Source organism: Triticum urartu, chromosome 7A (assembly GCF_056163025.1).
Source record: "Triticum urartu cultivar PI428250 chromosome 7A, HENAU_Tu73, whole genome shotgun sequence".
Taxonomy (NCBI): Eukaryota; Viridiplantae; Streptophyta; class Magnoliopsida; order Poales; family Poaceae; genus Triticum; species Triticum urartu.
In genome coordinates this window covers 263,178,791-263,194,871 of record NC_141879.1, presented here as the reverse complement: position 1 = coordinate 263,194,871, position 16,081 = coordinate 263,178,791, and the positions used below count along the sequence as shown (strand labels likewise).

At 44.7% G+C, this 16,081-nt stretch overlaps 1 pseudogene; it reads right to left on the bottom strand.

Moving 5' to 3' along the window:
• Positions 1-1,056: 1,056 nt before the first annotated feature.
• On the bottom strand, positions 1,057-5,182 carry LOC125525765 (uncharacterized; annotated as a pseudogene).
• Positions 5,183-16,081: the final 10,899 nt, after the last annotated feature.

Genomic DNA, 16,081 nt, shown 5'->3' with positions numbered 1-16,081 from the left:
CGGAGGAAGTAACAACCCTACGTCTCGGAGCCCAGAGGCGGTCGACTGAATATATGTGTGTGAATTACAGAAAGTGCAAACCCCTGTCTTAGAGGAGGGGGTGGCTTATATAGATTGCGCCATGACCCCTGCTCCCCTCCGTTACACAGGGTTCAATGTTCATAAAGGAGGAGCGTTACTGGTAACGTCTGTAGTAAAGTGTAGTAAATGCCCATAAAGCTATGGTTTAAGTCCTGACCATTACAGAGTGGAGGGTTTCTCATCTTCTGGTGGTCGAGTGTCTTCAAGGTGGTCGAGTGAGTACATCTTCACGGTCGAGTGGATGATGGTTTCTCTTCGACTGCTTCTGATTCTTTGTAGAGATGTCCTTGGGGAGGGTATGTTGGACAGATCCATGACCCTACCCTAGGTACATAGCTTCATCAGCGCTGGCCAAGGAGGAACCCAAGTAGGATTTGGTCCTACTTGGGGTGCCTCCTGGCCTCTCCCCTCTCCCTCCTACCTATATATATATATATATGTGGGGGGGGCGCCCCTAGCACAGACAAGACAATTGCCTAGTCGTGCGTGGCGCCCCCCTCCACCGTTTACACCCTCGGTTATATTTTTGCAGTGCTTAGGCGAAGCCCTACGAGGATCACTTCACCATCACCGTCACCAAGCCGTCGTGCCGACGAAACTCATCTACTACCTCGACGTCTTGCTGGATCAAGAAGGCGAGGGACGTCACCGAGCTGAACTTGTGCAGAACTCGGAGGTGTCGTACGCTCGGTGCTTGATCAATCGAAGCTAGAAGAAGTTCGACTACATCAACCGCATTGTTAAAACGCTTCCGCTTACGGTCAGTAGCGGAGCCAGGATTGGAGCAAGCCCCGGGCCCAAATTTTTTTTGTCGCGAGAGAAAAACTTAACGACCATCAAACTATAGCTACCTCAAATATGGCTCAATTGCATCAAAAATTTAGAATTTAAACTCAATTCTTAGAGATACAACAAAATAGATAAAAAAAGATGACAAAAACTATGAACAGTACGTGCAGTAAAAAGAGTACCAAATCAATGGCTTTCTTCACCAGTGTCTTCCATAACTTGATCAACGGTGGAAGAAGAGCCAACACCTTGAAGAAATGAAAAGCAAAATTTCATAAGAAAAGACATAAACATCAAGTGAAACAATTAACATTGTACAGAGTTGGAAACTTACTACTACGACAAGGTAAAGTTCCTTTGCAAGATCTATAGGATTGAAAGCGATATATCATAGCATCATCATCAACCTTTGCAAATATTTCTCACTCAATATTGCACACCATGGAAAAATTCAACCAATCATCACCCATCTTATTCCTCAACTCAGTCTTGATAATACTCATAGCTGAGAAAGCTCTTTCCACTGATGTGGTTGCAACAGGCAAAATCAATGCCAACTCAATAAGACGATATACCAAAGGAAAGACCATGTGTATATTAGTCTGAACCATCTTCACAGCAAGACTACCAAGGTCATTACAACTAACAAAACTTGAATCAGCTCTCACATCAGCAATGAAGTTTTCAAGTTGGTTTTTAAGGACGAAAGAAATCTCATATATGGAGAAGTCATCAGCATACATCTCAGCAAGTTGAACAAGTTTGTCTTCATCAAAATTAGCAAATGAGTTCCTTGGATCAAGACAAGCAATGCATCTCAACAATTGAGTAGATCTTTCAGCAAAGCGGTTATTTAACTCAGCAATTATTTGGTCAAGCAAAACATTAAATATTTCATATCTGAAGCGTTGATAGAAAGTTACCATTTGACCACCACGCCCCCTTGAACGACCCCGAGCACGTACTGTATCATCCATGTTAGGCAATATAATGTTATGCTTAACACAAAAGTCAGTTGTGTCCTTCAAGAGCTGATCCCAACCATTTTCTCTTATATTTTGAAGTTGTCACAATGTGATCCCAATCAAACTCACTGCTAGAACAATGTTTTGATCTTTCCTTTGCAAACATTGTGACAACTCATTAGTCTTGCCCAATAGTTTGATCATAACATGCAATATGAAAACAAATTCAAAAGTTTCCATCTGAGATATCAAGCCAGCTGGTGTGGTTCTTTGTGTTAAATTTTCTGCATCATCATGAATGTTCTCTACTACATGCAAAACAAATGTCCACATCTCAATAAACTGACACAAAGTTTTATGATGTGAGCCCCACCGTGTATCCCTAGCTAGGTCTTACAAGGTTGGTTGCTTGGTCTTTCCCTCTTCCTGAAAAAATTTCCCTGGACTCCAATTGACTCACAATATTATCATGTTGTTCTTGGGCTAGTTCATCATGTCTCCTACAAGAAGCATTGACAGTGTTGACAATCAAAGTTACGTGGTTAAAGAAATCCAATACAGAGGAACAACACTTGGCAACAGCAACAACCACTAACTGCAACTGATGGGCAAAGCAATGAATATAAAATGCATAAGGATTTTCATCTAGTATCAACCTTTGCAACCCACGAAATTCTCCTCTCATGTTAGAAGCTCCATTGTACCCTTGCCCTCTCAATTTAGACATAGACAAGCCATGTTTAAGAAACATACCATCCAAAGCTGCTTTTAGAGAAGCCACTCTTGTGTCACCAACATGCTTAATCCCAATGAACCTCTCAATCGCATACCCATGTTTATCGACATACCTACCTAACACGAAGAAGCACGAGTAATCAACAATTAGGTACTACACTACTACTACTACTATTAGTAAAGAACAAAACAATAACTAACATAAAAGATGCAAAGTTACAAACCTTAAAACCATAGCCATTTGCTCCTTTATTGATGCATCTCTAGACTCATCAACAGGTAAAGAAAAATTTATATCTCCAATATCATCAATGATTGCTTTGGTGGTCTCTTCAGCACAAGCTTGACACAGCTGCAATTGTATCCCATGTGAAGTCATCAAATGGTTCCCGCCCGTACTATCAAGCAAAGTCTTAGCATTCAGATCCTTCTCCTTGTACCAACTCATCATCTCCAAAAAAAACCTATTCTTCGAGATGGAGCTCTCATCATGGCCACGAAAAGAAAGAGCTTGTAATAGAAGAAATCTTATAACACCCAAAATAATGATAAGACGAGCTCTATATTCTTCTTGGGTCTTTATGGTGCCACGATCCATCACATTTACAATAGATTGCCTTTGATTTTTGAAAGCCGCATATTGTTGCCTAGCTTTATTGTGAGCACTATCATGTTTACCAACATGTGTATCAATAACACTAAGCCCATCCTTCCAATTTTTAAAACCTATTGTTGTGAATGCCTCAACACCATAGTTTTCTGCTCTAGGTTGCTCAAAAAGAAAGCAATCGAAAAAAAGGATGCCTCCTTAGCAACACTATATTGCAACCAATCGAATCCTTCTTGAACTATTTAGTTGAAAGGATCTCTTTTTCAAAGAATTTCCTGTAGTTTCCTTTTTAAATTTATGACCACTTGGTTGGCATGGACCCATATTTATATACATCCTTCTAGCAACATCTCTAATATACGGATCTAAGCTTTCAATAGGTTTCCTACGACCAGGATCAGGTTCAATATCGCCTTCCCTTAGTTGACCACGAGCAGAATCAGGAATAAGAAAAATGTTGCTTTCTCGAGTTGAGATTGAAGGTGGTGGTCCCATTTCTGCAGCTGTTTCATTGTCTGGAGTTGCTTCAGTCCTCTCAGCCCCTTCATTCCCTGCTAAAACTCCGGTGTAGACACTTCTGTTGCGGCCACAGATGAAAAATATCTCTTCATCTTTTATTTCTACAAAATGAAATGAAATTGACACTAACAGTAGCAACAACAACATTCACATTCAAATACAATTCAAGTGAACTTGAATGTTTGAGAGAAGCACCAAACAACTCCATAAGTAGATTGCAGATTAAAAATGTTTAATCTTTGAAATTTGTATCAACAGACAACAACCCCATTACCAATTCTGGGCAGCAGTCAGCAGAGGGTTTGAGGGAAGATAGCATGGCCGCGTGGAGCCAGGAGCGGTTGAGACTGCGAGCCAGCGAGCACCGGAGGCCAGAGCAGCAGGGGACCAGGCGACCAGCCCAGGCTAGGCGAGCGGCGGAGGGCGCGGGCGGGCGGTGGAGCAGGTGCGGACCGTGGAGCCAGAGCAGGTGAGTAGGTGGGGAGCGGCGGAGTAGGCGAGCAGGGGAGCACAGACCGGAGGGAAGTCACCGGCGGGCGGCGGCGGCAGCTGCCTGCGTTGATCTAGGTCTAGGGAACGAAGGGAGAAGGGGCGAGTGGTGGCCTGATGCGCCCGTGCGAGCCAGTCCTGGTGCGAGGCAGCGAGCGATGGAGGACAGCCTGGCCTGGGCCCTGGATGGCTGGATGTGTATTGGGCCAAGCCCTCGGCCCATTCAAAAACATGCATAGGTAATAACTAAAAAATTGCCATGCCCCGGGCCTGGGCCCTGGGAGCCTGGGGCCCAGATCCGCCCCTGCTTACGGTCTACGAGGGTATGTAGACACACTCTCCCCTCATTGCTATGCATCTCCATGGATAGATCATTGCGTGTGCGTAGAATTTTTTTGTCTTCCATGCAACGATTCCCAACATAATCTCTGTTGGATCGGTGCCAAAGCCAAAATTCTGGAATGCCACCAAGTGGCTCATCGTAATCTCTGTTGTGAGCACTATCATGTTTACCAACATGTGTATCAATAATACTAAGTCCATCCTTCCAATTTTTAAAACCTACTGTTGTGAATGCCTCAACACCATAGTTTTCTGCTCTAGCTTGCTTAAAAAGAAAGCAATAGAAACAAAAGGCTGCCTCCTTAGCAACACGATATTCCAACCAATCAGAATGCTTCTTGAACCATTTAGCTTGAAAGGATCTTTTTTCAAAGAATTTCCTCTAGTTTCTTTTTTAAATTTATGACCACTTGGTTGGCATGGACCCATATTTAGATACATCCTTCTAGCAACATCTCTAATATCCGGATCTAAGCTTTCAATAGGTTTCCTACGACCAGGATCAGGTTCAATATCGCCTCCCTTAGTTGACCACGAGTAGAATCAGGAATAACAAAAATGTTGCTTTCTTGAGTTGAGATTGAAGGCGGTGGTCCCATTTCTGCAGTTGTTTCATTTTCCGGAGTTGCTTCAGTCCTCTCAGCCCCTTCATTCCCTGCTAAAACTCCCAGTGTAGACACTTCTGTTGCGGCCACGGATGAAAAATATCTCTTCATCTTTTATTTCTACAAAATGAAATGAAATTGACATTAACAGTAGCAACAGCAACATTCACATTCAAATACAATTCAAGTGAACTTGAATGTTTGACAGCAGTGGTAAACAACTCCATAAGAAGATTGCAGATAAAAAATGTTTAATCTTTGAAATTTGTGTCAACAGACAACAACCCCATTGCCAATTCTGGGCAGCAGTCAGCAGAGGGATTGAGGGAAGATAGCGTGGTCGCGTTGTCAGTGTCAAAACCGGCGGATCTCGGGTAGGGGGTCCCGAACTGTGCGTCTAAGGCGGATGGTAACAGGAGGCAGGGGACACGATGTTTTACCCAGGTTTGGGCCCTCTTGATGGAGGTAAAACCCTACGTCCTACTTGATTTATTCTTGATGATATGGGTATTACAAGAGTTGATCTACCACGAGATCGAAGAGGCTAAACCCTAGAAGCTAGCCTATGGTATGATTGTATGTTGTCCTACGGACTAAAACCCTCCGGTTTATATAGACACCGGAAGGACTAGGGTTACACAAGGTCGGTTAAAAAGGAGGAGATATACATATCTGTATTGCCTAGCTTGCCTTCCACGCCAAGTAGAGTCCCATCTGGACACGAGACAAAGTCTTCAATCTTGTATCTTCATAGTCCAACAGTCCAGTCAAAGGATATAGTCCGGCTATCCAGAGACCCCCTAATCCAGGACTCCCTCAGTAGCCCCTGAACCAGGCTTCAATGAAGATGAGTCCGGCGCATAGTGTTGTCTTCGGCATTGCAAGGCGGGTTCGTCCTCCGAACACATCACAGAAGAATTTGAATACAAGGATAGTGTCCGACCCTGCAAAATAAGTTCCACATACCACCGTAGAGAGAATAATATTTCCACAAATCTTAATCTGCTGACACGTTTTGGCAACATGACATCATGACATGGCTTGGTGATTATTCGAACTGTTTTTCTTCAACCAGCTCCACACATAACGCGAGGCGGTTTCTTGACACGTCTTGTCAAAGCAGAGATCGTGTTCCCCTAATTATGGGATTCTCATCAATACGGTCATGGGTAACCCAACCGTGTCTAGGACTCCCAGATTATAGGCAAGTCCCAAACGGCTACGGAGAGGACGCTTGATATTCACCCTCTTTATAAAGGGACAAGGCTTTTACTTTTTCCCTCCTGTGCTCAATCGAATCCTTCCCCCGCCTCGAGTTCTAACACCCAAAGCCCAGGTCAGGTGCTTCGGACCTTCAATCATGTCCGGATCTAGCCTTCAAGGCCGGTGGATGCCCTCCTCCGTTACGGAAGAGGATATCAAGAAGTTGAGGGAGGCCAGATACCTGACCGCCGAGGTTTCGCATCGGCTGCCTGCCCGAGGGCAGGTCGTCCCTACTCCTGAACCCAACGAGAACGTTGTGTTCATCTCCCACTTCCTCCGAGGTCTAGGCCTCACTCTGGATCCCTTCATTAGGGGTTTGATGTTCTATTATGGGCTAGATTTCCACGATCTAGCCCCGGACTCCTTTCTCCACATCTCGGCATTTATTGTCGTATGTGAGGCCTTCCTCCGCATTACCCCTCACTTCGGCATGTGGCTCAAGACCTTTGACGTGAAGCCGAAGATGGTCGAGGGGCAGCATGTAGCATGCGGAGGCGCATTAATAAGCAAGATCGCTGGAGCTTCATGGCCAAAGGGTTCCATTCCAGAGGTGTCCGGATTATGGCAATGGGAGTGGTTTTACATCACAGCCCCTAGAAGTGCCAAGTGGGTGGCTGCCCCTGCTTTCCGCTCGGGCCCTCCACCACAACTGATGTCATGGATTAGCAGAGGGCTGAGCTGGGGTCTAGCCAAGGATGTGCCTGTCCTGCAGAGCCACATTCAAGATCTCTTTGAAGGAGATTTCAGTCTGGTTATGGTGGTGCAAGTCATGCTGGTTCGACGAATCCGGCCATGCAAACGTTGACCCCTCCGCATGTGGGAGTTCAACCCAGAAGGACCGTGCACTATTCAGAATTTCCTCGGCCTGACGCACGACGAGATGTATAAATCATTCTTCGGACCCCAAATGGAGTGTTCGGACACTACCGAGGACGTGGGCCTGAGCAGCAACCATACTGCCGACCAAGTAAGTAATCCTCTAGCCGAACACACCGTCTTTCATTTATCATGACGTCATTCTGAGAAATTGCTCTTTGACCAGGACTGGCTAACAAAGGCGAAGATGATTCGGTGTTCGGCCCCCCTTCCTGAGGGTTTGGAAAATCCGGTACTGGAAAATATGCTCGAGCTAGCACCTTGCCCGGAGCCCTTAAAGGAAGATAAAGGGGGGAATAAAGAGGGCGAAAGCGGGCCTCCACCGCTACCTATTCCAACCGAGGGAACGGGCACCTTCATGAGGGAGGAATCTGACATTCTCTCACACCGGGGAAGGAAGAGGACTACCTCTGAAGATCCGGACACCAAGGTTTCCAAACGGGAGAAGAAGTCTCCGCCAGAGGGTCCTGCCTTGGAGGGTGCTCTTGCCGCACAAAGTCCGCGCGGAGATCTGCCCTCTAATGAGCTGTAAGTAATCAAAAAGTACTTTAATAGTGAAGATATACTACCTTACCTCTGAGGAAAATAACCGAAGCATTTATCTTGCAGTTCGGATCTTAGCCCTTCTCAGCAGAGCTCGTCTTCGGGGGATCTTCTTCCAGAAATGATGGAGAGCGAAACGCCTCCCCCGGACTCCCCCGCTCAAGAAGCGGGCGACCTTGAAGTGTCGTCACGGAGGGCCTCTCCAGATCCGATGAGGCCAGAAGATAATCCTATAGTCACCCGAAGTCCCCAGCGTCCAGCTCTTGAAGAGAGCAAACAAAAGAGTCCGGCACCGTCTGGTATGCGGTCGGACATACTGAGGGAGCTGTTGGAGCGAGCGGCCATCTCAGAAGAACACCATACGTTTATGGGTACGATGATGGAAAGAATTTCGTCCGCCGAATGCAGATTGCATGAAGCCTTTATGAGTCTACTGACGGGCTTTGAGGTACGTGAAATGATATACTTTTTGATAGTACCGCACATTTTTAGGTGTGCCCTGTGTAGATAGTAGCCCCTGAGACTCTGGTTGTCATCGAGAACGGCGACGAACAGAGGATCGTAGTCCCAGGTAATAACCAAAACGCCTTTATGTGCAGGTGGTAGAAGCTCCGGTGGCTAGCCAGACTAATGAGTTTGCCGAACTTAAGCGGCACAGGGTAAGTAATGTTTTCTGGTGAATGTCACATAGTAAGAGCAGCGTGGTGCCAGTATCTTTAATATGTTGTGACTGCAGATGGAGCTGCCACCGTGGAGACCCTTCGGACGGAACTTGCCCGAGCCAAAGAACAAGCAAGGAGTAGTAATGTGGCTGCTTTGAAGGCAGCCGAAAAGTTAAGAGCCGAGAAGGCCGTGCATTGCGAGAGCAAGGAGAAGATAGCCAAGATGGCTGTAAAGTTAAAAGACATTGCCGACCGGTGCCAGTTCCTTGAAGAAGAAAATCGAGTGAAGGCGACGGACCTTGAAAAGGTCACGATGGCGACCAAAGACACCCGCTCTGCTATGAGGGCGAAGAAGGAGGAGCTGCGTGAAGCCGGGGATATTGCGGCTGGGAAGCCCTTTATGCTGCGAAGGAAGTTCGGAGATCTGCGGTATGCCCCTCTGGATCGGCTGTGGAGTTCGGCAGACGCATATATGGACTTGGCGGCGAGCGCTGTCGATGCGGCCGAATACTTCCGGGATCAAACAGATCGTGAAGTGGACAAGCTGTTCTGGTCGCAGTTTAACGTTCCAGAGCATCCACTTCCATTGACTGATCAGCTAGCCGAATGGGCCAAACTCAATAGGTTGTCCGAACTCGCCATGAGGTCCGTCATAGATCATCTGTGGCCGGAAAAACCGAAGTCGAACAACTATTTTAGCTTAGTGCAGCAGTTCCTAGGTGCGGTGTCGCGCATCAATGTGATGAACAGGTCGGCGTGTATAGAAGGCTCGCGGATGGCCCTTGCCCGTGTCAAAGCATACTGGGCGGAGATGGATGCTACCACTGTTGCGGCGCAGGGTTCAGCCATAGGCCGAGTGGCTGCCGAGCACTATTTCGAAGAAGTTCTCGAGGGTGCTCTTTTGATAGAGGCCCAGTGCTCGAAGAATATTATGCTTGAGTGACATGTATTCCCATTGTAAACACAATGTTTTTATGAAATTTATTAAGGCTGTATTTATACTTTTGCCTGGAAGTAATATGATGCCTCTTGTGCGGCCGTTTATGTATATATGTATATAACCTGAAAGATTGCAGTCGTTGGCTTCAACCCCCACGCATATAATGCGGAGGTGTTCGCAGAAGACGCGTGTTCACACTTAACCCAACGTCTTGGTCCTATTAAGGAGGTGATAGTGCAGCGAACGAGGCAACTGGACTATAATGCTTTAACACTTTCACTTAGCCATAGGAGTTTGACGGTGGGGCTACTATATAGCCCCTGGTGGCTCCGCACTCTCCCGAATTCGGGGTGCGTACATGCCTGGCCGGGAAATGGCCCTTCGTTAAGGCGAAGGAATTCTAACATTCGGATAGGTCATCGAGTGGTTGACCAGTCTCACGCTATATCATGACAGTCAGTTTTCGACTTTCTCTACTGAGGTGCTTGTCCGGATGAACCGCGGCACAATCGCAGTAGTTCTCCTGGTGCCGCCTTAGCCGATAGAGCGGAATGTAAGGCAGCAAAACACAGGAGCCGGGAAAACCCAACATTGGACCAAAGACATGATTCGGAGCTGATGCATATAAGGCCAAACTCGCGACGCCGAACACTCCCTAAGGTATTCGGTCTTTATGGTATAAACTGGGCCTAAACAGTGCCCTTTGTAAGAAGCCCCTGGTGTCCAGGTACGTGCATTATTCTGACATGGCCACATGCCAAGACGCCAACATCCTTCTCAATAGTACTGAGAATCCGAAGGATGTGTATCAACAAGAGACAGTAAGAAAGGTTTATGCAGGGTCTTAATCTAAAAAGAATCCTTGGAACGGGTCCCTGCTGCACGTCTGCGCCTGTGTCTCCGTTGTGCCGTATCCTAGACGGGTGTAGCACGATGGTCATCTGTAAAAGAGAGTGATACGTCTCCAACGTATATATAATTTTTGATTGCTCCATGCTATATTATCTACTGTTTTGGGCTATATTGGGCTTTATTTTCCACTTTTATATTATTTTTGGGACTAACCTATTAACCGGAGGCCCAGCCCAGAATTGCTGTTTTTTGCCTATTTCAGTATTTCAAAGAAACGGAATATCAAACGGAGTCCAAACGGAATAAAACCTTCGGAAACGTGATTTTCTCACCGAACGTGATCCAGGAGACTTGGACCCTACGCCAAGGCATCAGAGAGGCGGTCACGAGGGTGGGGGCGCCCCCCTAGGGCGCGCCCCCTGCCTCGTGGGCCCCTTGATGCTCCACCGATGTACTCCTTCCTCCTATATATACCTACGTACCCCCAAACGAACAGATACGGAGCCAAAAACCTAATTCCACCGCTGCAACTTTCTGTATCCACGAGATCCCATCTTGGGGCCTGTTCCGGAGCTCCGCCGAAGAGGGCCGTCATCACGGAGGGCTTCTACATCATCATAGCCTCTCCGATGAAGTGTGAGTAGTTTACCTCAGATCTTCGGGTCCATAGTTAGTAGCTAGATGGCTTCTTCTCTCTTTTTGGATCTCAATACAAAGTTATCCCCCTCTCTTGTGGAGATCTATTCGATGTAATCTTCTTTTTGCGGTGTGTTTGTTGAGACCGATGAATTGTGGGTTTATGATCAAGTCTATCTATGAATAATATTTGAATCTTCTCTGAATTCTTTTATGTATGATTGGTTATCTTTGCAAGTCTCTTCGAATTATCCGTTTGGTTTGGCCAACTAGATTGGTAGTTCTTGCCATGGGAGAAGTGCTTAGCTTTGGGTTCGATCTTGCGGTGTCCTTTCCCAGTGACAGAAGGGGCAGCAAGGCATGTATTGCATCGTTGCCATCGAGGATAACAAGATGGGGTTTATTTCATATTGCATGAATTTATCTCTCTACATCATGTCATCTTGCTTAAGGCATTACTCTGTTTTTAACTTAATACTCTAGATGCATGCTGGATAGCGGTCGATGAGTGGAGTAATAGTAGTAGATGCAGAATTGTTTCGGTCTACTTGTCACGGACGTGATGCCTATATACATGATCATGCCTAGATATTCTCATAACTATGCTCAATTCTGTCAATTGCTCAACAGTAATTTGTTCACCCACCGTAGAATACTTATGCTCTTGAGAGAAGCCACTAGTGAAACCTATGGCCCCCAGGTCTATTCTCATCATATCAATCTCCATCACTTTAATCTTGCTTTGCTTTTTTACTTTGCCTTTACTTTTTACTTTGCATCTTTATACCGAAAATATTATATCTATCAGATCTCACTCTCGTAAGTGACCGTGAAGGGATTGACAACCCCTAATCGCGTTGGTTGCGAGTAGCTATCATTTTGTGCAGGTACAAGGGACTTGAGCATGGCCTCCTACTGGATTGATACCTTGGTTCTCAAAAACTGAGGGAAATACTTACGCTACTCTGCTGCATCATCCCCGCTGCATCATCCTATATATACCTACGTGCCCCCAAACAATCAGATACGGAGCCAAAACCCTAATTCCACCGCCGAAACTTTCTGTATCCACGAGATCCCATCTTGGGGCCTGTTCCGGAGCTCCGCCGGAGGGGGCATCGATCACGGAGGGCTTCTACATCAACACCATAGCCTCTCCAATGATGTGTGAGTAGTTTACCTCAGACCTATGGGTCCATAGTTATTAGCTAGATGGCTTCTTCTCTCTTTTTGGATCTCAATACAAAGTTCTCCCCTTCTCTTGTGGAGATCTATTCGATGTAATCTTCTTTTGCGGTGTGTGTGTTGAGACCGATGAATTGTGGGTTTATGATCAAGTTTATCTATGAACAATATTTGAATCTTCTCTGAATTCTTTTATGTATGATTGGTTATCTTTGCAAGTCTCTTCGAATTATCAGTTTGGTTTGGCCTACTAGATTGATCTTTCTTGCAATGGGAGAAGTGCTTAGCTTTGGGTTCAATCTTGCGGTGTCCTTTCCCAGTGACAGTAGGGGCAGCAAGGCACGTATTGTATTGTTGCCATCGAGGATAACAAGATGGGGTTTATTTCATATTGCATGAATTTATCCCTCTACATCATGTCATCTTGCTTAGTTACTCTGTTCTTATGAACTTAATACTCTAGATGCATGTTGGATAGCGGTCGATGTGTGGAGTAATAGTAGTAGATGCAGGCAGGAGTCGGTCTACTTGTCTTGGACGTGATGCCTATATACATGATCATACCTAGATATTCTCATAACTATGCTCAATTCTGTCAATTGCTCAACAGTAATTTGTTCACCCACCGTAAAATACTTATGCTCTTGAGAGAAGCCACTAGTGAAACCTATGGCCCCCGGGTCTATCTTCATCATATTAATCTTCCAATACTTAGTTATTTTCATTGCTTTTATTTTACTTTGCATCTTTATCATAAAAATACCAAAAATATTATCTTATCATATCTATCAGATCTCACTCTCGTAAGTGGCCGTGTAGGGATTGACAACCCCTTATCGCGTTGGTTGCGAGGATTTATTTGTTTTGTGTAGGTGCGAGGGACTCGCGCGTAGCCTCCTACTGGATTGATACCTTAGTTCTCAAAAACTAAGGGAAATACTTACGCTACTTTGCTGCACCACCCTTTCCTCTTCAAGGGAAAACCAACGCAAGCTCAAGACGTAGCAAGAAGGATTTCTGGCGCCGTTGCCGGGGAGGTTCGCGCAAGTCAAGATTTGACTCCCGACAACGAGCCATTTCTGGCGCCGTTGCTGAGGAGTCTACGCAAAAAGTCAACATACCAAGTACCCATCACAATCCCTATCTCTCGCATTACATTATTTGCCATTTGCCTCTCGTTTTCCTCTCCCCCACTTCACCCTTGCTGTTTTATTCGCCCTCTCTCTCTCTTTCCTCCCTCTCCTTTCCGCTTGCCTTTTGTTTGCTCACGTGCTTGTTTGCTTGCTTGTCATTATGTCGGAAATTGGGGAAGTTATCGCCAATATGGGCGATAACAATGTCATAGAAAATTCTGATGCTCCGGCTGAAGAACCCCCTACCTACCATACAAAAAGATTTCGAATCGGTAGTGGTAATATTATTGGAAAAGGAGTTATTCAAGATTTCTTTACTTGTGCCGGTGCTTTGCCCTCTATGGGCAGTTCTATTCTTCATAGAACTAGTAGTCTTGCGGACGCTATTGCCATGCTTATCATTGAACTTGAAAGGCAATTTATGCATATGCACCCATCTATACAAAGAATTTTCCTAGAATTTTCTAATATCGAGCATCTTCTGTTAAGCGTGTCGCTACTATCTTTTTGGCTCATGAATTTAGATTTATAACAAAAGAAGCCAAAGAAATCTTTGTGCACTATAGGGTGGACGCTCGTCGTCCTCCCATAGAATCTATCCTCTTCGATCAAGAAGAAATTATGCGCTTTCAATCCCTTGATTATGTTGCTTTCAATGAAAACCTTAGAAAAAAAGTGCCAATCAATATTTTAATTGATAGAATCTCTGAACTTAATGATGATTTGGATATTCGAAATAACAAGCTAGGGTGCTCTCTTGATTTTAGGCTCACAAGGTTCTGTCAAAAGAATGCTTATAATGATGAATTGGTTGTACAATACGAAGGGCCGAAAGAGGAACCTATACCTCCTAAAATTGATCTTGGGGACTTCTGTCCTATTAAATTTAGCCCTTTTGATTACCTTTGCTTGCCTCAAAGGAAACTTGCTGCCAAACATAGAGAATATGAAATGAGTTTCACCGATCTATCTTATTACTACGGCACAACCTAGATCTATCTTCACTTTTATGCCTAGCTAGGGGCGTTAAACGATAGCGCTTGTTGGGAGGCAACCCAATTTTATTTTTTTTCCTTGCTTTTAGCTCCTGTTTAGTAATAAATAAATTATTTAGCCTCTGTTTTGGTTGTGTTTTTGTAGCGACCAGACCTCAAACGGTCCAATCTCTGTGCTCAGGTGTCATCCCTGGATCAGTAATGCTGACACCACACAGTACTTGAAGGATTTATAACAGAGTAGCAATCACACACTTATTACATCGAGTGTCTCAAAAGAGAACTTACTACAATAAATATGGCTTAAGGCCATCTAATAACGACAACAACGGAAGGCTTGGAAGATAAGTGAGTCCATCAACTCCAACGGCATCATTGAGTATAGAACCACGACCTAAAAACTCCTTAATCGTCGTCTGAAAAGTATGCAACATTAACGTTGCAGCCCGAAACGGGTCAGCACATGGAATATGCTGGCAAAGTAACACATAGAGAGTCATGGAATGAAACAGGCTATTCTATATGCATATATGGCTGGTGGAAAGCTCTATGGTTACAGTTTTGCGTAAAGCCAATTTTTCCCTACTACAAAGGAATAAATTTTATTTAACTATCATGGTAGTTGTTAAACATTGAGAATGGTTGACAGCATTCTCAATCCCAATTAAGCATCATCATTAAACAAAACCCAACAAAATTAAATTTTAGAGTAACATGTTGAGATTCACATGATAATCCAGGTACTAGATACTCAAGATGTCCATAACGGGGAACACGGATAATCATGATTAGTTTATACACTCTGCAGAGGTTTGCTCACTTTTCCCCACAAGACTCGATCGCCTCCGTTTGGTTTCTCGCACTACATGGTGTTTGAGAAGACGGATGACCGAAACATAGTCTTTCAGAAGCGCTAGCACCTTACGATCGGGTAGACTGTTACACCTACTTTCCCCTACATCTGCTAGTCTACCACTGTAAGAGTTCGCACAACTTAATCAACTATGCTAGAGCCCATAATAGCTTGTGGCTGCACACGGAAGTTTCTAGCATGAATAATCTCATGATCCCTTTGAGCCTGGGTGGCGATCCAAAAGAAAAATAGGCAATCGCTGGAATACCCAGGTGCCTCAATCCACCCAGATGTGTGTTTAAGTTGCCACCTTAGATAAACCATTAATTAACAATCTCACATCTGTCATGGATACACTCACCCAATCCACGTCTACTAGCATAGCATGGCATAATAAACAAATGTAGAAGTAACTCCCAAAGGTTTGATAATAAACAGGTAATAGGTACTACCTCAACTACTTCCAAAACCCACAATTTAATTAGATCCTAATCATGCAATGTGTGAGGATTGATCTAATGCAGTAAAACTGGGTAGTGGGAAAGTATGATCAAAGTGTTACTTGCCTTGCTGATGATCCGGAAAACCTAGCGATTCGAAGTAGCAAGCGGCGCACTCCGGGTACTCTATCGCCACAAACAAGCATACAATAAGTACTCAACTAATGCACAGGTAAAACTCAAATAAGAGATCTAACCAGAAGGTTCAACTAAAGAACTCCAGTTGGCAAAAAGAATCAAATCAAACAAAGCAACGAAAGACAAATGGCAAAAGAAACAGGCTTCATTTACTATTCTGGATCTAAGGAAATTTTTACAGTAGCAAAAACTTGTTTAAGTTGGTTAAACGGAAAGAGGGTTTCGAGACGAAACTCCAGGCGCTTGAATCGCCTGATTCCGATAAACAAGCGAAAAGTTAGACTAAAACGAAAATCGGATCAGAAATCGCGATCAGAAAAATCACGGATTTAATTACGAGAAAAGAAAAATGACGAACATTCTTTAAAAC